The 27,202-nt window shown below is 44.3% G+C and overlaps 1 pseudogene; it reads left to right on the top strand.

The window, feature by feature from the left end:
* Positions 1 to 20,685: 20,685 nt before the first annotated feature.
* On the top strand, positions 20,686 to 20,804 carry LOC126164133 (5S ribosomal RNA; annotated as a pseudogene).
* Positions 20,805 to 27,202: the final 6,398 nt, after the last annotated feature.

The following is a 27,202-nucleotide window of genomic DNA, read 5'->3' as shown; positions in this document are numbered from 1 at the left end:
ATCCTCTATGCGTTTTTTGAATTCTTTTGTTCGGTCTATTCTCTGAAAAATTTCCGTATTTTATTTCCCGTTTATGTTTTAGTTTTATGCAGGGTGCCTGAAATCACTGTCTTCGTTTGATGTGTATGGGTCATGTGACTTATTCTGTTCAGTTTTGTGTTTCTTGTATTTTTTTCATTCGGTTTATTCTGGATGAACTTGTCCACTCGATTTTCTACTTTCTGGTTGATTGTGACGTTAATTTCATTTCGTTAGCTGACTGATATATTTGCCGTGTTTTTTTTACGTTATTTTCTTCCCTAATGTCCTACCTTGTGGTGTACATGTATACAGTAGTGATTACAGTTTCATAAATAGCTGAACGATTTATTCAATGGGCCGGCCGCTATGGCCGACCGGTTCTAGGCGCTTCATTTTGGAACCACGCTGCTGCTACGGTCGCAGGTTCGAATCCTGCCTCCGGCATGGATGCGTGTGATATCCTTAGGTTGGTTAGGTTTAAGTAGTTCTAAGTCTAGGGGACTGATGACCACAGATGTTAAGTCCCATAGTGCTCAGAGCCATTTGAACCATTTATTCAATGGAAAGAGCTTGACAAGTTATGCAAGTTTTGGGCTACCTCTGGAAACTATTGCTTGGCGTTGATTGATCGATTTGTTGGATATCTCCTGAGGGCCATTGTATCCAGTTATGTCCAATGGAGCGTTAGACTGTCAAAATCCCGAGCTGCTTGCGTTGTCCTGCCCATAATACTTCAATTAGGAAGAAATCCGGCGACTTTTCCTGCCAGGATAGATTTTGCCATGCACGAAAGCAAGCAATAGAAACTCTCGCCGCCTGGGGACAGCCAATATCTTCCTGGAATGTAAGCACAGGGTGATTTGCCATGAAGGGCAACAGAACAGGTTGCCACAGATAACACCCAAAGGGATCCTGCTGTGAAAATAAATGCACCGCAGACCATCACTCCTATTTGTAGTGCCATATGGCAGGGGACAGTCAGGTTGGTATCCCACCAGCATCCGGGGCTCTCCAGAGACGTCGACGGCCTGAAATCTCATTGACTGGAGTAGTATTGTCTCTAGTGATGAGTACCACTTGTTTCAGTCCGGAACCCCGCGATTGCTACGGTCGCAGGTTCGAATCCTGCCTCGGGCATGGATGTGTGTGATATCCTTAGGTTAGGGAGGTTTAAGTACTGAGTTCTAGGGGACTGATGACCTCAGGTGTTAAGTCCCGTAGTGCTCAGAGCCATTTGGGTCCCACTTCGAACTGGGCCACCAGTGAAGACGCCCCCGTCAGCCGTGGGGTACCAACGTGACCGCCGTCCGCCATATGGCCCGACAACCACGAGTGATGACCTGAGAGCAGGACCCCTCTGGTATTCACTCGCGGCACCCTTACAGCGCTGCGGTACGTCGACGATATTTTACGCCCCGTTTTGTTGTCCTTCATGGCAAGCCATCCTGGTCCTACATTTCAGCAAGACCGTTCCCACCCACGTGCGGTGAGAACTTCTACTGCTTGTCTTCGTGCTTGCCAGACCCTACCCTGGCCGGTAAGATCGCCGGATCCCTCCCCATTGAGAACGTCTGGAGTATTATAAGCAGGGACCTACAACCACCTCTGGCTTTCAACGATCTAACGCGCCAGTTGGACAGAATGTGGCACGATACCCTCAGGACGACATCCAACAACTCTGTCAATCGGAGCCAAGTAGAATAACTGCTTGTATAGGAACGAGAGGTGTGTCAACGCGTTATCGACTTCCTCAATTTGTGAAGCTCTTTCTTTTGAGTAAATCATCCAAGTTTTGAAATTGTAATCACTTGTTTGCATGTACAGGTACATAGCACCTACCGATTTCCGTCCCATTAGGATGATACCTTCGTGATAAGTTCTTATTACTTCTTATATTATTTCTTCTTTGTCGTAGAGTGCACATAAATATTTATGGCTCCTGTAAAACTCTGTGAGTGCCTCAACCAGGAGTAACGCTATATTTTCACAAACAGCACTGTGAGCACATCAGTTCCTGTATTACTCATAATCAGGCATCGCTGCCCACTGTGAATCATCCATTATGAAACACGATTTTCGTATATAAAGAAAATGGATGAGAAACGTAAAATGGGTTTATATGAAAATTATAAGATTCATCAGCATTGCAGTGCATTAACACAGTTTGCTAAGTGACGTATTAAAAGATAGCAATGCAAATTTATTCAAAATTTCACCACAGTCGAAAGCTTGTTTCTTCTTTTGCTAATGCCCTGCTTAGAACCGAGTGAAATTAATAGATTGCCAGTCTTCCGTTTTAGGTCGATACTCACCACAGGCAGCGAGTGAACGTGTTTTCTCTGTGCCGTCCATGTTCGGTGTTTCTTCCTACTCTCTTAGCTGAATACCTATGTAATTTGACTGTCCTCACTCCACTCCGGCGTGTGGGTTTAGTGAGCCTTATTCCTTAGGGTTCTCTTTGATTTGTTATTCCAGTTGCGTCTACCATTCCTGTTATTCAAGAGCTTGTGAATCTGATGGATTATGTTGTTTGTATCCGTCCGTTCTATGTCTTCCATAGTCTTTACATTTATATTGTAACCGTGAAAGAACAAATTGCTTCAAAATTTATAATTTGTATCCAGATATCTACCGTAATTTTGTATTATTTTACCTCTCGTTGCTCTTATAATGTTTTGTGGGATAGAGTACGTGTCTCTGATGCGTAAGGTGTTTCTGTTTTCGTAGATACTGTATAATGTATAATGTCTGATTCTTTAGTATCAGGAGATTAGTTTTTTGGTGTAAATACATTTTTCTATTAAATGAAATGTGGATTCTTATTTTTAAGACTGGTTTGAATGTCGTTACAATTTTCAGTAACAATACATTTTTTGGCATTGGATACTTTAATGCCAATTTTAAATCCACTAGGAGCTGTTAAGGTATCCGTCAAAAACACTTTTTCGCATGGTAGTTGTCCATTTCTCTCTGTTTGCTTCTATAACAATTTAAATTATTTTAGAGAAATTGAGACGTATTTGATCATTATTGCCATGATATCAGCAAATTCTAGATTGTCTGTTCCAAACCTTTGAGTTCAGGTTCTGGATGATGTTCTGGTCCACCTGCCTTTCTCTATTCTTTAACAATATTTTTGCGGATGTAGTTGAATACCGATGGAGACAGGCCATTCTGCTGTCGTGTTGTGTCTATTTCATATTCACTGCTCAGTTCTCCCATAAATTTTACGTTTCAAAACCTCTGCGAGTGTTTTATTTATGACATGTATTTTCCTCGGATCTAATCCATATTCAGCCAGTATTCGGAAGAGAGATTCTCTGTGTATGATGTCATGTGCTTTTGTTTTCCAAACAGACGATTCCGATGGCGTGTCCTTTGTTTACATTCCAAGAATACTTGTTTCATTAATAACAAAATGCATGCAAAATATGATCAAATAGCCATACATTCTTTGCTAATAGCAGCATATTTACTCAGCACCAATTCGTGTTAGTGTCTGATATGACGAAGAACTGGGTCGTTTAATGTTTCGCCTTTGTAACACGTACACATGATGATCTTTGTACTGTGGAGATCCACATCATTTTTAACCTAACGAAGATTTTATACTTATTAGGCACGTTGATTGACGTAGGTGTACACAGTAGACGCCTCTGATTATGTCTATGTGCCCGAATGCTGGCCTGGAAAGTAAATACGAGGGTTGGAACTTTAACAGTGGCAAGTATTTATTTACAGCTCGTACAAAATAGATACGTGTTTCAAAGTTTTACTGACCTTCGAAGTAGTCACCAGCGTTGTGTATAACCCATTGCCAGCGATGTGGAAGTCTTAGGACACTCTTAGCAGTGCCAGTTGTGTAGAGAGTTCAAACGGCGCGGTCTATTGCCCGATGAATTTGTAGCAGTTCTGAAGCGAATGCCGTGAAGCGTTTCCTTCAGTTTAGAAATAGGGTTGAGCAGACGAGGGATTAAGTCAGGGCAGTGCAGTAGGTGGTATAGCACTTAGCAGCCCCATCAGTCAAACAAGTCAGTAACAACTTGCACTGTACGTGCTTGAGTATTGTCCTGCAACATGATGGTCAGGCCTGCAGAAAGTGTCATCACTTGTGCCTGTAAGCTGGTCGTAGGTTGTGTTCGAAAAATGAACAGCATAGAGACATGACTTAAGCCCTCGCAAGTTCAACTCGATTTCTAAACTGAAGGATACACTTCATGGCATTCGCTTCAGAACTGCTACAAAATGCTGCTACAAAATGGACTGCGCCGCTCAAGCTGTCAACACAGCTGGCACTTCTAAGAGTATCCTACGACTTTCACATCGCTGGCAGCGCGTTATACACAATGCTGGTGACTACTTCGAAGGTCAGTAAAACTTTGAAACACGTATCTATTTTGTACGAGCTGTAAATAAATAGTTACCACTATTAAAGTTCCAACCCACGTACTTCAGAAGTGCAGCTAGTGGTGTACAGCAAGACGCCTTTTATCAAATAATGTAAAATGTAGACATTTAAATAAAGAAATGTTATAAGTTATGTAGTTGTAAAAGTGATTATCACCCACACCAGTGGGAAATGTTGTTAAACGCGTAACATGCGCTCAATGTATTTCAGTATTTTTTGCAGGATAGCATACAATATCTTAATAATAATAAGAAATTATTGAATTATTCGTGGCTATTTGTAGTTGTTACTTTTACTCATCCTGAAATCTTTTTCTTAACAGTGGAGTCAGTTAACGAGGCTGTAGGTAACTGTGTGGGTAAATGAAGTAGTATTTGATAATTTTATTGAATATATTCTGAAATCTAAATCCCATAGCGATCGTAGGGCGTCACATAAAGGCATTACGTTTACAATATCCAAGTTGTATTTCTCAGCAAAGATGCCCTAGGCCAACATTCTTAGAAACTACGTCGTCCCGTTTGATTTATGGTGTCTCGATTACTATTTTGTGATTTTCTTCGAGTCTTCAGTATCAATGATATACGCTAAAAGATGAAACGTCGAAACTGGAACTATAGCTTTGCCATGTAATGAGGGTTGTTGAGTGCTCATAAAGTAACTTGGGTCGCAGCTGTGCGGAGGCTCGTGTGCGGTATGATAGGGGAGGGGGGATGGGCCACCGTTGTGTAGGAGCACTGCGCGCTTTAGGTGAGAAACAGTTCGACAGCTGTGGCCTGTGCTAAATTAGTAAGCTACAGTCAGCAGCTAGCAAATAATTTTATCAATAAGTTGCGTCAATACAATGACTCGACAAACATAGATGTTCAAAGTCGATGGGTCCATAAAAAAAGAATGCACCAAAGCAAAATAAGATGAGCTACACACTGCCAGAAGGAAAGCTTATAAAACTAATAAGGTGTAAGAAGTGTGCAAGCAAAAAACTGTCACTTTCAACGATACCGACAATGTATAAGGAGCGATCAAAAAATTTCCATTTGAAGGCCTTACAGTCCAGAATCGGTATGCCAATATGGCCAAATCGCTGTGAGCACTGAGGCAATCATCCCAACGACACATCAGGTTGCAGATACTCCTTCTGTGAAACACCGTGTCCTGCTGCGTGAAGAAGTTCGTAACTGCTGCTGCACATCTTCGTCAACCCGTGAAGATATTTTTTAAAGTACTGGAAAGGTTTGATAATCGCACAGGGAGAGATCAGGGCCACAGGGCGGGTGTTCGAGTGTTCCCACGTTTCCTCAACGGATGAGGCTGGCCTCCAAGTGGTGTCTAGAGTAGAACTGCAACCAGCATAGAACTTGGCGTACCACTCCAGAACGATTGTTTTCGACAGGCGTGCTGCCCCATACTCATTCTTCATTCTCCGATCAGTGTTTACCGGTGTTCGTCCTTCGTCAGCCAAGGAAAGGGTAACAGCACGTTGGTCCTGTTCGGACACTTTTGGTAATAACGTCGCCACAGTTCACGTTTCCGCATTTACCGCACGCACGTCACATGACACGAGTGCCACAGCAATCCCTCGCCTACATGTCGGTGTTTATGTACTCACATCGGAGTCGCGCTTCATTGCATATACGCTTGCAGCAGCGCCCTCAGACGGAACCTTCCTGATCGCTCCTTGTAAAGTAAGAAAAAAGCGTCATATGGAAGCTGCGTCAGTCCCCTGATAATTTGTTTGGAAATATTACTAAAAATAAGATTTTCTTCTCCTTCTTCGTCTTTCAAAAGTAGTGAAACAAGACCTTGGATAGGACTTGTACTTTTTTTACCCGTTCCTCTTTAATTCTCTTTACTGTGCCGTTCGAATAGCTAGTGGTACCTACAACTCTCTCCAGACGGGTTTTAATGAGATTTTACTTTCTTGTTTGTCCCTTCTGACATAAATTTGATGGCTCTGTTTATAGTCACAAGTGCCTGATTATAAAGAATTTTCCTGTACCTATGATGTCCAAAGAATGAAGTACCATGCCACGCAGTGAACAAATAGCAACGAGGTCGCTCGAAGTGGGCAGTGTGCAAACGACAGTCAACAGAGGCAGTCGCCTCCTTCACAACAACGAACGAAAACGCCCAGCGCTCGGGATGAGAATGCGTTTCTGTGTACGTGCCATGATCTTTTGTGTCAACTGTACTCTTTAAGTTGGTAAGATTACAGAGTGCACTGTTGAACGCAGAGGAGAGAGCGGATGGGTGGGAAAAGTACATTGAAGGCATCAGTGAGGTGGAAGGCTTGTCCGTTGATGTGACAGAGGAAGAAACACGAGTCGCTACATATGAGATAGGGGATCCAGTATAAGAATTTCAAAGAGCTTTGGAAGACTTAGGATCAGATAAGGCAGAACGGATGGATAACATTCCATCAGAATCTCAAAAATCATTGGGAGAACTGGCAACAAAACCACTATTCGCTTTCATGAGTATAACTACTAATCAGTTTGGTGAGTCTGCGAGGTGCTGGGGCTAGCAGTGTTTTTAACACTCAATTCTTAGAGAATTTACATATGTACATGATGCTCTAAGCCCCCCCCTTTTCTAACTCCAACTTTTCCTGTTGCACAAGGATAAAAAAAATACGCGAACTGACTCTAATCAACCCTGCCAGTGGAGTAGAAGAGAGTTTGGCACCTGCAATAATTTAATTTGTTAAATAAGTTAATTAAACGAAGGTTTCATTAACATAGTGAGGAATGATGGGGTTGCTCTATCTATTAACAGAATGAAAGTTCTGTCCAAAATAACAATATGATTTATTAAGACTAAACACAAAATAATAAACAACAACACATGAAACATTAACAATATATCAAATTGGCTCTAATTGGATACTTAAACAAACGCTGTGAAATTGAAGTTGTCCCTAAACTAGATTGTGAGGATTATGACGAAGTGGTATGTGCAGCCAATTCCTAGCAACTCAATTCTTAGAGAAAACACATAGCCAACCCACCATTAATTGCTGCTACCCAAGACAGAACAAAGTTAGGAAAAAAAAAAGACGAACAGGCGCACTCTGCTGAGCTCTGATTGTCACCTAGGAAAATCCCTATCTGCCGGTGCTGCGGACATACATTACCAAACCGACTTCTTGACTCCCAGAACACGATCTGCCGTACCGGAGCCGTTGGCTGGTTGCTTCGACGTCCTCGACCTAAAAGCGAGAGACGACTACTCACAAGAGCACCCGTACAAAAACCGAACACAGAACATTCCCGCCCCCACGACAGTGGCCGTGGTTAAACGTTCCAATCAGCAACTCGAAAACCGGCGGAAATTCCACTCCATTGCCGGAACGCTACCATTCCACCAATGGAGATTCTTGGCGCCAATTTCTGCGCCGATCTTGCTACGTCACGGAGCTATGCCCTGAGCAAGCCAATCACAGTTACTATTTTGCAGAAAGTGCGGGAATTTTCCCGCCACAGCTGCCTGGGTACACAAGTCATTCCCACGCCTCGCTGGTAGCCCGCCAGAACGTGTTTTCGCTAAGTTTCTGCGAAGTAACGGAACCTCTAGCCCAGCCACTACTTCAAGCTCTGCGGGCGTGCCTCTTGACAATGTCGGTGTCTGCAAAGCATTCACTCGACTTCCTCACACCCGTCGGCTTAAAGCTTTCCAGATCAGCAGAGCCCGCCTGTCACCGGACCACCCGGGTGACGAGAGACGCTGCGTGGGAAGTCCGCGCGTGAAGGAATAGCAACTTTCCACCGCATGCAATTATAGAGGAGAATCGTAAGATAGAAATATGAGAGGGGGCTCATGCCACCTCTCAAGTCAGCGACATACCATCTGAATTTCGGAAAAACATCATCAACACAACTCTGAAGGTTGTAAGAGCTGACAAGTGCAAGAATTATAGCACAGTCAGCTTAGCAGCTTATGCATCCACCTGACAAGATCAATATACAGATGTCTAGGAAAGAAAAAAGAGAATGTGTTAGTTGATAATCAGTTTAGCTTTAGGAAAGGTAAAGACAATTGTGACGTTGCGGTTGTTAATGGAAGCAAGACTGAAGAAAAATAAGGACACGCTCATAGCATTTGTTGACCTAGAAAAGCGTTTGACAATAACAAACGTTACGAGATTTTCGAAATTGTGAGGAAAATAGGGGTAAGCTAAGAGAAAGACGGGTAATATACAAAATGTACAAGAGCCAAGAGGGAATAAGAAGAGTGGAAGACCAAGAATGAGGTGCTCAGATTAAAAAGGGTGTAAGACAGGGATACTGTTTCAATCCATCCAATGAAGAAGCAATGACGGAAATAAATAAAGATTAAAGAGTGGAATTAAAATTCAAGGTGAAAGAATGTCAGTGATAAAATTTGCTTATGACGTTCCTATCCTCAGTGAAAATGAAGAATTACAGGATATAATGAACAGAATGAGCAGTCTAATGAGTACAAAATACGGATTGAGAGTAAATCGAAGAAAGACGAAGGAAGTGAAAACCTGTAGGGAAGCCTGCTACCTAGGCAGCAAAACAACCCATGACGACGGAGCAATGAAGACATAAGAAGCAGATTAGGCCTGGCAAAAAGGGCTTTCCTGGCCTAGAGAAGTATGCCAGTAGGCCTATCGAACATATACCTTAGTTTGAGGAAGAAATTTATGAGAATGTGTGTTTGGAACATAGCGTTCTATGGTAGCGAAACCTGGACTGCGGGAAAACCAGAACAGAAGAGAAATGAAGCATTTGAGATGTGGTGCTATAGAAAAACGTAGAAAATTAGGTGGAATGATGAAGTAAGCAGGTTCTCCGCAAAATTGGCGAGGAAAGGAATACATCGAAGACACTGACCAGAAGAAGGGGCAGGATGGTAGGACATCTATCAAGACATCCTGTAACAACTCCCATGCTACTAGGAGGAGCTATAGAGGGTAAAAATAGTACAGGAAGACAGAGATTGGAATACATACAGCAAATAGCTGAGGTGAAGATGGCACAGGAGAGCAATTCGTAGCGGGCAGCATCAAACCACTCAGAAGAGTAACGACACACACACACACACACACACACACACAAAAAAAAAAAAAAAAAGGCACCAAGTGCGGTCACACTTGAGGAGGATATACATATTGTCAACACTTTCACACTCTCTCACCCGTCTCTTTCCTCTCTGTCATTCTAACGTTGCGATTATCTCATCGTTTACAGTCAACTACTTTTCTATTTCGGCAAATTTGTTTTACTTAAACCTTCTAACCCCTATGCCCTTCGTTTCGTCACGGTCATATATTAACCTAAGGGTAGAGAGGTCGTCATGTGTGACATCTGCTTATGAAACGTATGAACTTTGTTCTGTTTGCTGTTTACTATTTCAATTTTGTATCGTATTTTATGCGGAGTAGATTGAGAACGAGCCCAGTATTTATGTAAACAAATGCAGAAAACCACGAAAAATCGTTCTAAAGCTGGCCGGTGTACGATGCTTGTAGTCGTTAATCCGTCATGTAAATTTTATCCGTGTCTCTCTCAACTCCCGTCTTGCAAATCAGCACGCTGTGCTATAAACTACACGAGCATGCCAACAGGGGAAGAAATAATTGCTTCCGTTCCATAAAGTCGACAATGCGAAGGGATGTTTGGATTGTTTCTGTTAGCCTGCGTAAGCCAGGAGGAGAGGTCCGAAACACTGCCGAATTTTGCGTCTTACAGTAGCTATTCCGCATATTGTAAGGCAGCTGTCTCTGCAAATGAATTCGAGTAAAAACAACGTCCACTTCTCACTCCCCCTATCTCCCTTTTTTCTTCTACTTCTGCTGAACATCGCTTCTAGCTGGTATGCGGACAAGAAATTAAGAAGAACGGTATTAATCTTTTGTTATAGTTTCTTGTTCACGTTATTGAACAACTACAAAGTTTCACTATACAAAACTCAAATATTGATTTATGCCTCAGATTAACCAAACGACTGCAATACAAGTGAAGAAACGAAAAACGACGTAGAAACACAAGATATTAAGTTACATTGGTGTTTCATTAGTACTGTTTCGAAATTACGGCCGTGGTGAGTATGGCAGACTATAACTCGTCGCAGGTTGGGTTAACGAACATGATCGTTCATGATGGTGTGGTGTCAAAAACGTGTTCTGTCCTGCGTCGCATGTTATTGATGTCTCCCTCTTAAGGATTTCAAATGGCTTCATAAAAAGACTTGAAGAGTATTAAGATATCCATGACCAGCCCATTTCCATATTTACACTGCTGGCCATTAAAATTTCTACACCAAGAAGAAATGCAGATGATAAACGGGTATTCATTGGACAAATATATTATACTAGAACTGACATGTGATTACATTTTCACGCAATTTGGGTACATAGATCCTGAGAAATCAGTACCCAGAACAACCACCTCTGGCCGTAATAACGACCTTGACACGCCTAGGCATTGAGAAAAAAAGAGCTTGGATGGCGTGTACAGGTACAGCTGCCCATGCAGCTTCAACACGATACCAAGTTCATCAAGAGTAGTGACTGGCGTATTGTGACGAGCCAGTTGCTCGGCCACCATTGACCAGACGTTTTCAATTGGTGAGGGATCTGGAGAAAATGCTGGCCAGGGCAGCAGTCGAACATTTTCTGTATTCAGAAAGGCCCGTACAGGACCTGCAACATATGGACGTGGATTATCCTGCTGAAATGTAGGGTTTAGCAGGGATCGAATGAAGGGTAGAGCCACGGGTCGTAACACATCTGAAATATAACTTCCACTGTTTAAAGTGCCGTCAATGCGAACAAGAGGTGACCGAGACGTGTAACCAATGGCACCCCATACCATCACGCCGAGTGATTCGCCAGTATGGCGATACCGAACACACCCTTCCAATGTGCGTTCACCGCGATGTCGCCAAACACCGATGCGACCTTCATGATGCTGTAAACAGAACCTGGATTCATTCGAAAAAATGACGTTTTGCCATTCGTGCACCCAGGTTCGTCGTTGAGTATTCCATCGCAGACGCTCCTGTCTGTGATACATTGTCAAGGGTACCCGCAGCCGTGGTCTCCGAGCTGATAGTCCATGCTGCTGAAAACGTCGTCGAACTGTTCGTGCAGATGGTTGTTGTCTTGCAAACGTCCCCATCTGTTGACTGAGGGATCGAGACGTGGCTGCACGATCCGTTACAGCCATGTGGATAAGATGCCTGTCATGTCGACTGCTAGTGATACGAGGCCGTTGGGATCCAGCACGGCGTTCCGTATTACCCTCCTGAACCCACCGATTCCATATTCTGCTAACACTCATTGGATCTCGTCCAACGCGAGCAGCAATGTCGCTATACGATAAACCGCAATCGCGATAGGCTACAATCCGACCTTTATCCTTACACGACGCACCACAACAACGTTTCACCAGGCAACGCCGGTCAACTGCAGTTTGTGTATGAGCAATCGGTTGAAAACTTTCCTCATGTCAGCACGTTGTAGGTGTCGCCACCGGCGCCAACCTTGAGTGAATGCTCTGAAAAGCTAATAATTTGCATATCACAGCATCTTTTTCCTGTCGGTTAAATTTCGCGTCTGTAGCACGTCATCTTCGTGATGTAGCAATTTTAATGGCTAGTAGTGTAATTTATCGGCAAGGTATGCTTAGAATAATTTTTAGATTACTTGTTTACCGCCCAACTCTCGAACAACATCTAAATCTTTCCGTCTGAGCTCGGATTTCCCTTACTTTATCAAACTGGTGGTTTTTCACTCTGTTGCAAGGAGTCAATAAAGTATTTTGGCATTCAGAATGGAAAGTTGATGTTTGAAAGTTCGCCTAAAGATTTCGCGGCAACAAAAAGCACCTTTTATTTAATAACTGCCACTCTAGATCTCTCGTCATATGTGTGAAGATCTCTCCTCTGTTTCGCGTTATTATGAAAGGAAATTCCGTTCTTTGAATTTTTGCGATGTCCTCCGTCTATCATTTCTGGTTTTCTTCCGCATACCATGCAGCAGCACTCCAAAAGAAGACGGATAAGCCTGAAGCAAGAAGTCACCTCAGCACATTTATTGAAATTTCTCAAATGTCCTGCCAACAGACCCAGTCTTCGGTTCACATTACCACAGCATTTATCTGATGATTAAAATTTATATTATTCGAAGCCGTAATCTCTAGATATTTAGCTGAAAAAGACAACTTTCAAATTTGTCTGATTTCTCGTGTAACCAAAATGTAACGCAATTTCTTAGCATTCATGTAAAGTATCTCACACTTTTTGTAGTTCAGAATTAACTGTCACTTTTCGCACCATATAGGTACCTTGTCTAATTAATTTTGTGCTTTTTTTATCTTCTGATGACTTTACTAGACAGTAAACGACGACATTATCTGCAGCCAATCTAATTACATCTAATCTAATCCAAGAACAGCAGAGGTCCTATAATGCTTCCTTGGGGAACACTAGATAGAACTTCATTGTCATTAGGTAACTTTCTGTCGGTTATTACGAACTTCGAGCTTTGTCCAGATCATTAAGAAGCTGAGGCGATATTTCATAGATAGGCAATGTGATTAGAAATACTGTTCTCGGGAATCGTGTCCAAGGCGTTCTGGAAATTTAGATATATGAAATCGACATGAGATCGTCTGTCGATAGCAGTCATTAATTTGTGTGAATAGAAAGACAGTTACTGTATTTCAAAAGTACAAGAATAACACGTTACACTATATGAAGCTGTTATAGCTATACAACCATAAAGGTATTGCATTATTCGAATTATAAAATTGGAAACTTTCCACATATACAAATGAAAATTTCGTGACAAAATGTAGGTGACAAACTCGAGCAGATATAACGGTCAAAAAACGTCGATGTAGTCCATGAGAATGGAGCTACAGATCTCAAGCGTGTTGGTCCGAAACCGCACATTATCAGTTGTCTAGCTATTCCCCCTACCACCTACCATTTACCCATCATTCCTGACTCATGCATTTGCACTACACACAGTTGGATTAGTAACACGTGGGAGATTACTGAATGTTGTTACAAGTCTGGTACCAAGCTATTCCTCTTGTTCTACAGTTTATGATTGAGATCTTTTACAAAAAAACCTCAAACTTTTCACAGCTTGTGATATATGTAGTATAATATTAAGAGCTTTTAATCTAATACGTAAAAATATACGTATGATTATTTGTGTTCTATGCGTTCCTTAACACTCATCCGCTTACGTCGAAACATTGGTGTGGTGTTAGGAGGAATTTCAGTCAAATGTTGTATGTACACGGCTCATTAATTGTATAATTATTTATATAAAAATATTGTGAGCATAATACATCCCAACCCCACCGCTTCCGGAAGGTGGGATGGGGCGAGATGGTGTGAAATGTAAAAATATTCAATAAGGACCTATATTAGTATCAAATCCATACTTTTCGGGGTCACTTTACTCCTTGCTGACCGTCGGATGACGTTCCGCCCATAGAATTGGGGGTACAAAGACAGTGGCATATCAGCAAATATTGTATCGCTTGAAGAAAAAATACTGCGAAAATAAGACACACCTAGTACTCCTATGGCTGAAGGTTGGATGTAAAACGGGTGACATGAACGCATTGCTCAGGACCGCCTGGAAAAATGTCAACCATAGTTAGTGTTAAACGTGTCTCATTACTTGTATAGAATTACTGTGGGAGTAAGATGTCACTAATACTGCTAAGGATGGGGATGCGGATGATGAGGAGTGAAATGTAGGAACTTCCGAAAACGGCCTGTTGGTATTTGTATACTGTAATTAGTTGACATGGAACACTTTAGAAATATGAAGCGCCGTCTGTCCCTTATTTACGTAGTTAAATACATCAGCCCCGTTGTAAAATAAGCACTGCAGCGAGCTAATAATTTTTCCAGCGTGCTTCAATGTCGAAGATCATGTCGCATGGCTCAATGCTACAAGTACGTTAACGACGTCTCTAAGAGTTCCACAGAGTAAAACAGCGGAGAATAAGACACCTACCAGCGACAGTTCTTTATCTCGAGACGAGAGTCATTTACTGGTCGAATTACAATTTACTCAGAATTAAGATGAAACATTTGGGCTAAATTCACTAGAGATACGGATGAATATATGTTCATATATGTGTGAGAAATGAGGGCGTGCTGAAATGCAATGCCACCGAAATTTTTATATGAAATTTCTTAAAGTTTTTTTAAATAAAACATATGTTATTAACGTTCTACATCTTTAATCTTCATGTTTACAAATTTTCTGCCCTCTGCCACTAGATGGTTTCGAACGTTAGCGTGTAAAATGGCGGTGTGTAATGTAACTATGTTGGTGCGAGAGAAATAGCGTGCTATAATCGAATTTCGAATTCGAAGAGTTTCTTCACACATGGAGTACCTCTCCTTCAGCATGACAATGCAGACAACACATGAGCGCTGCGACATCTGCAACAATCTGACTCGTTGGGTTCACTGTCATCGACCATCCTCCATACTTGGCACCATCTGAGTTTCATCTGTCTCCAAAACTTAGAGAACATCTTCGACGACTTTCCTTCGGTAGTGATGAAGTGGTGCAAGCACTGGTTAGGTTCTGGCTCCGTCAACAAAGTCAAAGATCCTTCAATGACGGTTTCAACAAATTCTCGTTGGGAGAAATGTGCTGGTCGCCAGTGTGACTATGCTGACAAATAATTATGTAGACATGAAGAATAAAGACGCAGAATGTCAGAGTTTATTTTGTTTAAATAGCTGTATGATGTTGCATATAAAACATTCGGATGCATTATTTTTCAGCACGCCCTCGTATGATAAAAAAATGTGAAACATAAGTGACCTACGCACACGCGGGCGAATCAGTGGGCAAGCAGCTAGTCCAGTTTTAAATATGTTCCCTCTATATTACCTACTTAAACAGGTACTTATTACTGTTTTATTCATAATCTGAAGTTGATCATTTGAAAAAATGTGTTAAGAATTCTTTTTTTAATTTTATTTTTAGAACAGCGAAGTGAAATATTGAGGCTGAAGACTGCGTGTTGTTAATGAAAATATTCCTGATCTACGTCGTTATTTGAGACTGTGGGTGTTCAGATTTGTTCAATCTAGAGCTTAATTTAGTAGGTAAAAGTTATTGGAGGATATTCACGGGTCGCGATACGAGAAGGTCTGAGAATCAGAGTTGTAGCAAGTTTGAAAATTTCGGACAGTGTGCCGCGACGGCCCTTTGACGCGTTGACCCCCACGTGACCCGGTGTGACCTCTGGGCTCGACAGGCGATCAGCGCCAGAGGCCGTTAGGCCGAGCACCGCCGTGTCCGCTCTGGCATTGCTCATCCCACGGGGCGCACCGACACGGCCACATTAGCTCAAGTTCGTTACGACAGCGCGGCGCTTGGCCGCTCCCAACACGGTCCGGCAGGCACACGCACTCACGCACATACACGGACGCACCCGCGGGATGGGCCGGCGTACGCCGGCAACGGCCGGACACATCGGCACCTCTCCCTCAGGCCGACCAACACGAACCCGGAGATCCGTGGAAGCGGGGGAGTCCCAGCCACTCGCTGGCAGCCGGCGCGTCACCAGCACCGGCGGCGGACGGAGCCGGAAATACCCGAGCGCGGGCGACAGCCGTCAGAAAACGCAATTACCGGCGCTGTCCCGGCCGGCCCGCCGCGGTAATCCAATCGGCTGACGGCGGGCGACAAAGCGGCTGCGCACTGATTGGGGGGACGCGACGGGACGGCCGCCGGCAAGATGAAAGGTGCGCAGACCCCAGCGCGTCACACGCGCTACGCGCACTCACCTACGCGTCGCTAAAACGGCCGGCTCTTTTTTTCTGTCACGGGCTAACACCGGAGAGCCATCCCGCCTGCCAGATTCTGCTTTTAATCGCAGCAGCGGCAAAAGTCTTTGCTTCAATTTAGGCTTGAGCGTCGCTCTCTCTTTGACATGCGAGTAGCGATTTCGGTTACCGATCCCATTATCGCCCGTTTTGTGGATGTGTCCGCATCGCGCGTTCACAATGGGCGGCTAGATCGATGACATCATCACGCTTGGTGAAACACAGGTAAAGCATATTTTGTTCGTCTACGACTGGCAGCGATTCGAAACTCAGGGTAGGGGGATAGCAACTGTTACTAATTTCGTAGTGAATAGCAAAAAACAGACGAAAAATACTCATGGACATGATTGCTGCTACTCAATATCTATTACATATTGCGCTTAACTTCAGATTACTACAGTGTTTTAAAGTGACTTCCTATTCTCTATCGACTGCAAATTCGTTGAGACATTAAAGAAGCTCAGTTCATTTACAAGTATTATGTGCTCCGTGCTAGACGACGACCTTCGGTTTCAAGCTGCAAGCTGACTTAGTGTAGCTTAACCGCCCATGCATTACGTAACTAGTCGTAAAAAGACCCAGAATTTTACTCACTTAACTGCGAAGGTCATCAGTCCCCTAGAACTTAGAACTACTTAAACCTAACTAACCTAAGGACATCACACACATCCATGCCCGAGGCAGGATTCGAACTTGCGAACGTAGCGGTCGCGCGGCTCCAGAGTGTAGCGCCTAGAACCGCTCGGGCACCACGGCCGGCAACAATATCCTCAAATAACTTTAATATGTTACATAGCACTTAAATACACTGCCGGAAAATGAATTAGTACACCTGGAAAGACGAACTCGATTTTCATTCGATGATGTCATCTGCCACCTGAGGTAGAGGAGATGTACTCATAATGGTTTCAACGTCGTCCGCCAACAGATAGTGTAGTGGCGTAGCTACCAGAGCGTCATCTGCGTCTACCCTTTAATAGGGAAGGCTTAATGGGTTGCAAACCTGTGAAGCAATCAGGAAACCAACCCACGGAGATGCACTCGTGCTTCTTACAGCCAACTGACCGAGTGTGAAAGGGGTCAAATTGTGGCGTTCCGAGTGGCGAGATGGTCCTTTCGGAGAATTTTCCACATGAGTCCGACGTGATGCGTCAGTTGCGCAACGTTGCTGGTACCAATAGTCACGTGAACATTCTCACAACTGTAGACGTTGCAAGATCCACTCGCTTCTAAACTGTTACTGTTATTACTCAGCTTAGCCGCAAGTCCGTAGAGGGTGGTATATGTGACGTACAGTATGTCTGGTCAGCGTTTCCACCCGCGATTTGCAAGTGTAAGTCGGACCTTTCCTTGATCCGCCATGGTGGGTCGTGTCGTCGAATTTCCTCCTAGCTGTGCGCGGTGCAGCTCTCGTAAATGTCATCCCGTGCAGATTCTTCATCGGCACGTTGGATGACTCTGTCGGTGGAAGCTAATTATCTGAAACTGCTGTCGATCAACTCTGGGGTATCTATTTACTCGAAATTAACGATCAGAATACTGAAATATCACTTTTATTCCTATTAGATTAATAATGAAACACTCATGTTACAAACTACTCGTAACCGAGAGCATGGCTACCATCGAATAAGACAGGAAGAGCTCTTAACGCCGACTGTCGACTTTAGCGAGCAGTCCGTATCTCTTACTAGTTTCGTCACAGTTCCTGGATTTCCGATCAAGTTCGTACTTACTAAGATATGCATTTGTTACTAAACGGGTGTGAATTTTAACGAGGCAAAATTATGATAAATAGTTTTAAACATCTAGAAGCCCCTCGTAGTAATGACTTTAAATTATTAAATATAAATAAACAAAATCGGTGACTTTGGCACCAAGATGGCGGTACTTCCCGTCATGTATATTTCCCAGGCTGACGCTTGTTGCTACGGTCCAGCGCCGAGCCCCACCCCACTACGCGCGACATATGGTCGCTTCGTCACCTAGGCAGCCAGCGTGGGAAATGCTCTCCGATTCATGGCCGGCTACGGACTACAGCACTTCCTAATTATCGTGAATACATCAATGAGAGACAATAATTTATTAAAACTGGTAAAAATGTCTTCCTCACGTAAGAGGCACCTTACAACGTGCACATAGCTCAAACGCCCTCCAGGGTAGTCATATGGTAAGGGCAGCAGTGCCAGATGGTACAGATACCACACCGTACAAAAGAGGACTTGTGATCCCAGACGTGTCAAAACGAACTGTTGTGAACCGGTTACTAGCAATGGGATCGTGGGCACGCGCGCCTCTGGCCCGTCTTCCACTCATGCCACAGCATCGACTACCACGGCTCAACTGGCGCCGCCAGACGATCATGGGAGTTGGAATGATGCGCCGTTGTCTTCAGCGATGAGAGCAGATCCTGCCTGCACGCAGGTTATGGTCGTTTGTGCGTACGACGTACCCTGATGACCGCTGTCTCGTAGAGTGCATTCGACCAAGATACACTGACCCCACCTCAGACCTTAAGGTCTGGGGTGCGGTGAGCTACGACTCTCGTTCACCTTCGGTGTTTCTGGAGGGGACGCCAATCACCGCAGATGTTATTAGATCCGTTGTTTAGCCATTCCTGCAGCAGGAAGGTTGTGTGCTATTCCAACACGATAATGCTCACCCACACAATATCTGTGAAACTCAACGTGCTCTGCAAAATGCGCAGCAACATCCCTGGCAAGCGCAATCTCCGGACTTGTCTGCAATCGAGCCCGTATGGTATATGATGGGACGAGAAGTCACTTGCGAGACTCGTGAACCAGTAACTCTTACAGAACTAAGTGAAGAGGTCGAGCAGGTGTGGGATAAGATATCGCAAGACAGTGTTCGCCATCTGTACCGTCGACTGGATACCAAGTGAGCACCTGCACTGCCGCCCATGGAGGCTACACCACATACTAATACGGGCGTTTTAGAATGGCTCGATACCTAGTATCGAATCGCTGATGCTATTGATATGCAAGTGTAATCATTTCGTACACTCCACATTCACTGTTAATAAATATTGAGTGCATTGGAAACCACTGAAGGGGTACATAAATTTTGTTTTCCGGCACTGTATGTAAAACTCATAATATTTACAAATGCTGCTCAAAACAGTCTTATGTCTCACAAGAACTGTAAGTAGGCTGTTTATATTTTCTTTATGTAAGTAGGCTGTTTATGTTTTCTTATTGGCAACGTTACGTAGCGCTCTATATGAAAATCACTGGCTGTGCTGTGTGCAGTCTGTGGCTAGTTTGCATTGTTGTCTGCCATTGTAGTGTTGGGCAGCGGCAGCTGGATGTGAACAGCGCGTAGCGTTGCGCAGTTGGAGGTGAGCCGCCAGCAGTGGTGGATGTGTGGAAGGAAATGGCGGAGTTTTGAAATTACATATATTATAACTTTTGATGATATTAAGGTAAATACATTGTTTGTTCTCTATCAAAATCTTTCATTTGCTAACTATCCCTATGAGTAGTTAGTGCCTTCCGTAGTTTGAAACTTTTATTTAGCTGGCAGTAGTGGCTCGCTGTATTGCAGTAGTTCGAGTAAGGAAGATTTTTGGTGAGGTAAGTGATTTGTGAAACGTATTGGTTAATGTTAGTCAGGGCCATTCTTTTGTAGGGATTTTTGAAAGTCAGATTGCGTTGCGCTAAAAATATTGTGTGTCAGTTTAAGCACAGTCTTGTATAAATTATTCAAAGGGGACGTTTCACAACAAAAACAGTATAAAGTGCCGGCAACTGCTTATGGTGATCTCTAGTGTGCGCTCCTTCACGCGAGTCGAAATTCGGTCACTAGACTGGAGCACCGACCAGGAAACGTCATGTGTGCGTACTACATCCTCCACCTACGACACTCGTCCCCTTTCAATTTATTTACAACAACCACTATTGTAATTTTGACGTCAGGTGATTTTCAAGTGGTTACAGGTACTCAGAACACAGCAACAGTCAACATTAATGGAATTCCTGTAGAAGATATTGTAAACAAACAGTACAGTCAATGAGAAAGTCATTAAAACAAATCTATGAGCCTGCGGTTCCACAACAAATACAATTATGATAATGAATTGGTACACATGTCTTTGTGGCGGTTCAAATGTTTCCAATGGCTCTGAGCACTATGGGACTTAAAATTTGAGGTCATCAGTCCCCTAGACTTAGAACTACCTAAACCTAACTAACATAAGGACATCACACACATCCATGCCCGAGGCAAGATTCGAACCTGCGACCGTAGCAGCAGCGCGGTTCCGGACTGAAGCGTCTAGAACCGCTCGGCTACAAAGGCCGACCCTCTGTGGCGGGAAGGATTGCAGTTTGCCTTGTGAACATCTATTGAGAGAAGAGCCGAACGCACTTTCTGATGCACGGCAACAGTATAATTTATCCATCAGCCATACCATGTTGAATACACCGGTTCTCGTCCGATCACCGTAGTTAAGTAACATCGGGCCAAGTTAATACTTGGATGGGTGACCGCCTGGAAACACCGGATACTGTCGGCTCCCTTGGTTTGGTGAGCGCGTAGATGATATCCTTCTCCCCCGTCACTCTGGTGTGTACCCATATGGTTGCGATGGATTAGGGTTCGGACGTCAGGAGCCGTCATGAAACGTCTGTAAAAGGACAAATTTCAGTTGTCGAAAATACAATGCTGCACCCACGAAACTTGATAATGGGGAAAATGAGTCGCATAATGGCGAGGAGTACTAACACCAACTTTGGATGACTTGGTGAAGATCTTGGTATTCTGGCTAAAATTCACTGTGGGAGTGCCTGACATGCAATGGTTTCTTCATAAGAGGAAAAATAAATGGCTCTGAGCACTATGGGACTTAACACCTGAGGTCATCAGTCCCCTAGAACTTAGAACTACTTAAACCTAACTAACCAAAGGACATCATACACATCCATGCCCGAGGCAGGATTCGAACCTGCGGCCGTTACGGTCGCGCGGTTCCAGACTGTAGCGCCTAGAACCGCTCAGCCACCCGGCCGGCCATCAGAGGAAACAGAAGCAATCTACTTCTGCCCCTGTCGGGAGAATAGTGGGAAGAGGAGGTGTTGGGCGAATGAGGCGAAATTTGACTGCTCAATGAAGCAACATGTGACTGTTTCTTGTGCGGAATGAACATATCCACGGAACCTAGTAAACAGCGATCTTTGTCACGTTCTAAACGCCGTGTAAGATGTTGGGAGTCTGATCCAGACGGATTTTTTACTTTTTCGGGTATCGACCCCAGAGTGGAGTAGATGTACTGTGAAAGTCTGAGTTGTGCGAAAGTGGGAAATGAAACGATTGGTTTGGTCCAGCAACTAAATGGTGTGTTCATTTTCACCTCTCCTTTTCTTTGTGGTCTAGGATGAGATAATAACTAAGATGGCAGTAAAAAACTGGAAAAAGTATACAAAAGCAATGGTGCTCGCGGATGACTCGCTGATTTGGGGAAACACGGACGTCGAGATTGCGGAACAGCTGGATGCTTGGGAAGAAACTGTGATTCAGTACGGAATGAAATTTAATGTACACAAATGTCAGATCCTGGTTGCAGCTAGAAAGAAACATAGGTGAACCAGCGGAATAAAAATTGGGTTGAACAACTGAAGAGTTGGAGAGTGTCAGTACTTGGGAAGTGTGATAGAGGAAAATGGAAGAAATGAGAAACAGATCAGTGAACGTGGCTGATAGGCAGAAGAAGAAGTGTTAGGAGCCTGGTTTGGAACCAAGGTGTCTCACAAGAAAGCAAAGAAATTATAGAAGTTACTACATACCAACACTGATCTACGCATCTGAAAAGGGAGTAATGGAAAAAAGAGATGTAAGCAGATCATAGACATGTGAAATGAAGCTTCTAGGAAGCAGGACTGAATTAACAAGGAGTGACAGAACGAGGAATGAAAGGGTAAGGGAAATAGTGAAAGAGGAACCCCTGCAGAGCAAGATAGAAATAGCAGGGTTAAAATGTTATGGACACTTAAAGAGAATAGAAAACAACAAGACTCTCAAGAAGATATATAAAATGGAGTTGTTATGGAAACGACCAAAAGGAAAAACAAGGAATAGATGGCTGAAAGGTGGCGAAGAGAGTGTTGAAGAAAGAGCTGAGGACTGCATCAGAGGGAACACAGGAAGACGGTTGGAAACAAGACCGGATGGCAAGGCTTAAGTTCCAAACAGGCCCAGCTGGGGCTGGGACGTGTTCAAGATGATGATGGCGATCAGACTTATACGCCAGTCATCGAACAGCAGGACCTCATCTTCTCTTGCGATTTCTGGTTATTCGTCGGTAATTGTTTCAACACACTGGAAGAGTCTTTCAGCAAAAAATCACTGTGTCATGTGGTAGTGCGCTGTTCCCCTAGAAATATAGAAAATGAACGGCACCAAACCCCACTTTATGAGTGGGCTGCGCCATTTTGTTTTGGATTTCCTAGTGGCGTCCTACTGTACTGTGGTGCGGAGATTTCAGCTCATACCAGAACTGCAGACATGTACCTGCAAAGGGACAAAAAATTAATTTAGTAGCATTATTTTATCGGTGTCACAATTAAAACTTTGTCAGTCCCACGCATATATCTAAGCGTGTAGTAGGATCCCTTTCTTTACATTTGTCATTTTTCGTTTTTTGTGGATATGATGGTGCTTCGAAGCCAGTAATCAACTGTCTTAAATAGAAACATTTCACAATATATCACATACTGTTAATCAAGAATGAGCAAAGAGCTACATTCCCTGAACAGATTTTCCGTAGTATTCGCTCTGACATGATCTAACTCATGTACATACGGTATCAGTGAATGAGAACGGCTCAAATTTTCGCCCGGGTACCTTATTTGATGCGATATCACTTATTACTTAAAATGAATAACGCAGTGATTCCTTTAATAAAGTAACTACGTACCCCTTGTCTGTTCTTCTCCATCTTACAAAAAACTTCAGCTCCACTGTGCTCGATGTCGGCAGGCCGTAAACGTCGAAGTCTCGTAATTGGGTACGAATACTTGTGTTCCTATTCGTAATGCTAATAATTTTAGTTTCACAGCTATTCTCCGATATAAAAATTCGTCCTACTGCATTTCATCTGTCCATGCTAGTTTATCAATAAGTAAGTAGGAAAACCATGATACTTCCGTTTAACGAAATAGAAATCCAGCACAAATTGTATATAAACTGTCGCTAGGTGCAACGATAAACACTATCTTGTGACAACAAACTGTAACATTGGCCTGTATGTGTATACTCTGTGTCCGTCCAAAGGTCTCGAAGTAATAAATCACTGTGTTTTGGAATTATATAAATGGCGTGTTCAAATTTCTTTGCGTTAACTTTTTATATGATCACGTTTTCAATAGAAATGCAAGGATAGTGATGTTTTGTGGGCAGAGTAGTATCCATTTTTTTGCATAAACAAAGAATATCTTCATGAGATTAGCTGCGACACTTTAGCAATATTTTATCAATACTCACGTCTGAGAAATACGTAAATGTGATCCAGTCAGATACATCATGACGTTTTCAGTCTGAATGTAGCTTTTTGTTTCGGGAGACATACCTTTAGGGAGGGATGACAAACCGAATCATCTGACGATCAATCCTGCCTAAAACCGGTGAAAGTAGCTATTGTTTAGGCATTTGTGCCTTTTAAAAGATTCACGGATGTCTTCTAGAGCTTAAGACAGATTTTATTGATCAGTTTGTTCAGTAGAAGCAATATGTTTGTATTTGTTGTTGCACATGGCAATCTACAAACAGATCTGAATGTAGAGAGGTCAACATCTTGATTACAAGCGCCATTTCAAATAGAGTTCGTACATTATGACAGAGTGTTGTTACGTGTAGCATCTATTGTAAGAGATTACAGTTCGAACATGTCCATCTCATAACTGGCACGAGATAGCATATACTAGGAATAAAGGCGGAGTACTATATGTATCCAGGCATAACGCAATATGAGAAATGCCCAAGTAGACCACAGATACTGCGATGGACACCACAGGTGTACGATCGAAGAAATGAGAATTCAGCTCAGTATGCAATATGAGCGCTGTTCATCGATCGTACGACAGGCGCCTTACGACGATAAATCCCTGCAGCAACCACATGACAATGAGCTCGCAGACTACCACTGCTGCGACGTCAGACGGACAGATCTGGCCAAGTGGCAGCGGAGTACAGGACGGCAATGACAGTCATAGGTTAACTGTCGCAGATTGTATGCAGACGTTTTGTACGTCATTCCACAAGGCTGTAAAGGCTTTCTGGATGAACACTGTGTCATAGTAGCACCATTTCGTCCTGAAAACCGAGGTACAATGGTCGACGAAGACCTGGACACCTGAAGCTTCCTGGCAGACTGTGTGCCGGACCGTGACTCGAACACGGGACCTTTGCCTTTCGCTCGCAAGTGCTCTACCATCTGAGCTACCCAAGCACGACTCACACCCTGTCCTCACAGCTTTACTTCTGCCAGTACCTCGTCTGCGGCACACAGTTTTAATCTGCCAGGAAGTTTCATATCAGGGCACACGAGTCCGGCTTTCGCCGCCGTGCAGTGCGGACGTGTTGTTCTTTCCGCCTGCGGAGCGCGCGCGCTCGCTGCTGTTTACATTTCAGCGGCCGTCACTTAACGTCGCTTACGTGTACTAGAACCATGGACAACCGTTTTAGAAAGTCAATACTACGATTCAAATTCTGCAACGACTACGCACGACCAAAGGCCTTGGAGGTGGAACGCTTCCTACGCGACAGTGTGGACGTGTTGTTCTTTCCGCCTGCGGAACGCGCGCGCTCGCTGCTGTTTACATTTCAGCGGCCGTCACTTAACGTCGCTTACGTGTACTAGAACCATGGACAACCGTTTTAGAAAATCAACACTACGATTCAAATTCTGCAACGACTACGCACGACCAAAGGCCTTGGAAGTGGAACGCTTCCTACGCGACGTTGCTAAGATCTCAGCTTCCAACATCTTGGGCATCCATTTGTTCATATTAAGTAGTACGGTGTACGTCAAAGGCGTCAATGACGCGGTAAATGTAAGAATCCTTCGTGACACCAAACAAGGATTAAGCTTTTGCCACGCCGACGGAAATGTCGGTGGGGTCACTGTCGACCATGCAGGCTTGGGAATGTGCACCATACGAATTTTCGAACTCCCGTTCGAGCTCCCGGCGGAAGACATCGCGGCTTTCCGCCCCTATGGCACTGTAAATGGCCACATTGCCGAACGCTGGGCGCAATTCCAAACGTACCCCGTTCTTAACGGTGTACGGCAGATCACTATCGATCTCCATCTTACCTGCAAATTAGCGGGTGCCACGAGGTTGTCATATACGACGGCCAACCCAAGACCCGGGTGCGCCACAGAAGGCCACTTCAGGTCTAAGTGTCTCCAGTGACTAATCACCCAATTGCCAGCCGCTACCGTGGCACCTCCGGCTCCGACGACGGTTTTACCGATCATCTACGCATCGGCGCTCTCTTCTCCTCCCACCGGCCGTCGCCCCGTCGGGCCATGTACCGGTGACCCTTCCTGCTGCTACGGATACCACCGGGGTTGAAACGTCGCGCTCACAGCCCACCGTTACTCTGGCGCCACTACCAACAGTGGCGACTTCCGATCCCCACCCGCCCGATCATATGGACGCTCCTTCACTTGACGTTCTCGCGACGGCCTTCCTTCCAGAGCGCCGCGACTCCCTTCCGTCTTCGGACACAGAGGGACGAACCCGCAAACAACGCTCACCTAAGAGGCGCAAGAGGAGGCGCCGTACGGTCTCGGAACGAGACGGATCACCTCCGTCTGATGCTCCAGAGGCCGTCCGACCCGACGAGGCCTCGGAGAACCTGCACGACGATACGAACGACGACAAAATGACGCCGGCTGTGGCTGTGTCGGTGCCTACTCTGCTGGCTCGCCCTGATTCTCATAAACCAATGGACTCCACCGTTTGGCCGGCTGCAATCTGGAACGGCCCGACCGCTACGGTCGCAGGTTCGAATCCTGCCTCGGGCATGGATGTGTGTGATGTCCTTAGGTTAGTTAGGTTTAATTAGTTCTAATTTCTAGGGGACTGATGACCTCTGAAGTTAAGTCCCATAGTGCTCAGAGCCAATTGAACCACATGACTCCACCGTTGCGACTGCCGCCGAAACGTCCTCCGCCCATGCGACAGAAGTGGAACGTACCACCATCACAACGACACCGCCTTCAATGGCCTGGAGTGAGGACGTCGATGAATGCCCGGACCACACGCGGGGGACAGAGTCACCACGCCGTTGATAACGCCGTCAGGTGGCGTACGACACGACTCTTCATCCTCCGCTGGTGGAACTCCCCTCCACGGCGGGGTACGGCTGCAAACCTACCGAGTAGCGACGATTAACACTAACACTATTAGCTCACCCGTGAAACTTCAACTGCTGCGGCAGATGATATGGGCGTCGGACGTCGACATCGCACTACCACAGGAAGTACACTTGGCCACACTTCCAGACGTCGCGGGATATAACACTTATCCTTCTCCTGGTGACCACCAGGGACGCGGCGTAGCCATCTACTCCCGATAAGGCATTCCGGTGGCTGATATCACATTGAAACCTCCCCTTAGAAAAATTTATGAATGACTGTACTGGTAAACCTCTTACGTTATTTGATTTTCAAACATATGAGCAAATTGAACGTAATCAGACATTTCTCTCTTTACTTATTCCGATCAACACTAAACCGACACACAATATTTTTAGCGCAACGCCATCTGATTTTCAATATTCCTTACAAAAGAATGGTCGTGACTAACAATAACCTATACCTTTCATGAATCACTTACCTCACAAAAATCTTCGTTACTCGAACTACTGCAATACAGCGAGCGCCAATACTGCCAGCTAAATAAAAGATAC

This window comes from Schistocerca cancellata, chromosome 2, assembly GCF_023864275.1.
Source record: "Schistocerca cancellata isolate TAMUIC-IGC-003103 chromosome 2, iqSchCanc2.1, whole genome shotgun sequence".
In the NCBI taxonomy this organism is placed as follows: Eukaryota; Metazoa; Arthropoda; class Insecta; order Orthoptera; family Acrididae; genus Schistocerca; species Schistocerca cancellata.
The sequence above is the reverse complement of the archived record's forward strand: the minus strand, read 5'-3'. Positions and strand labels throughout refer to the sequence as shown.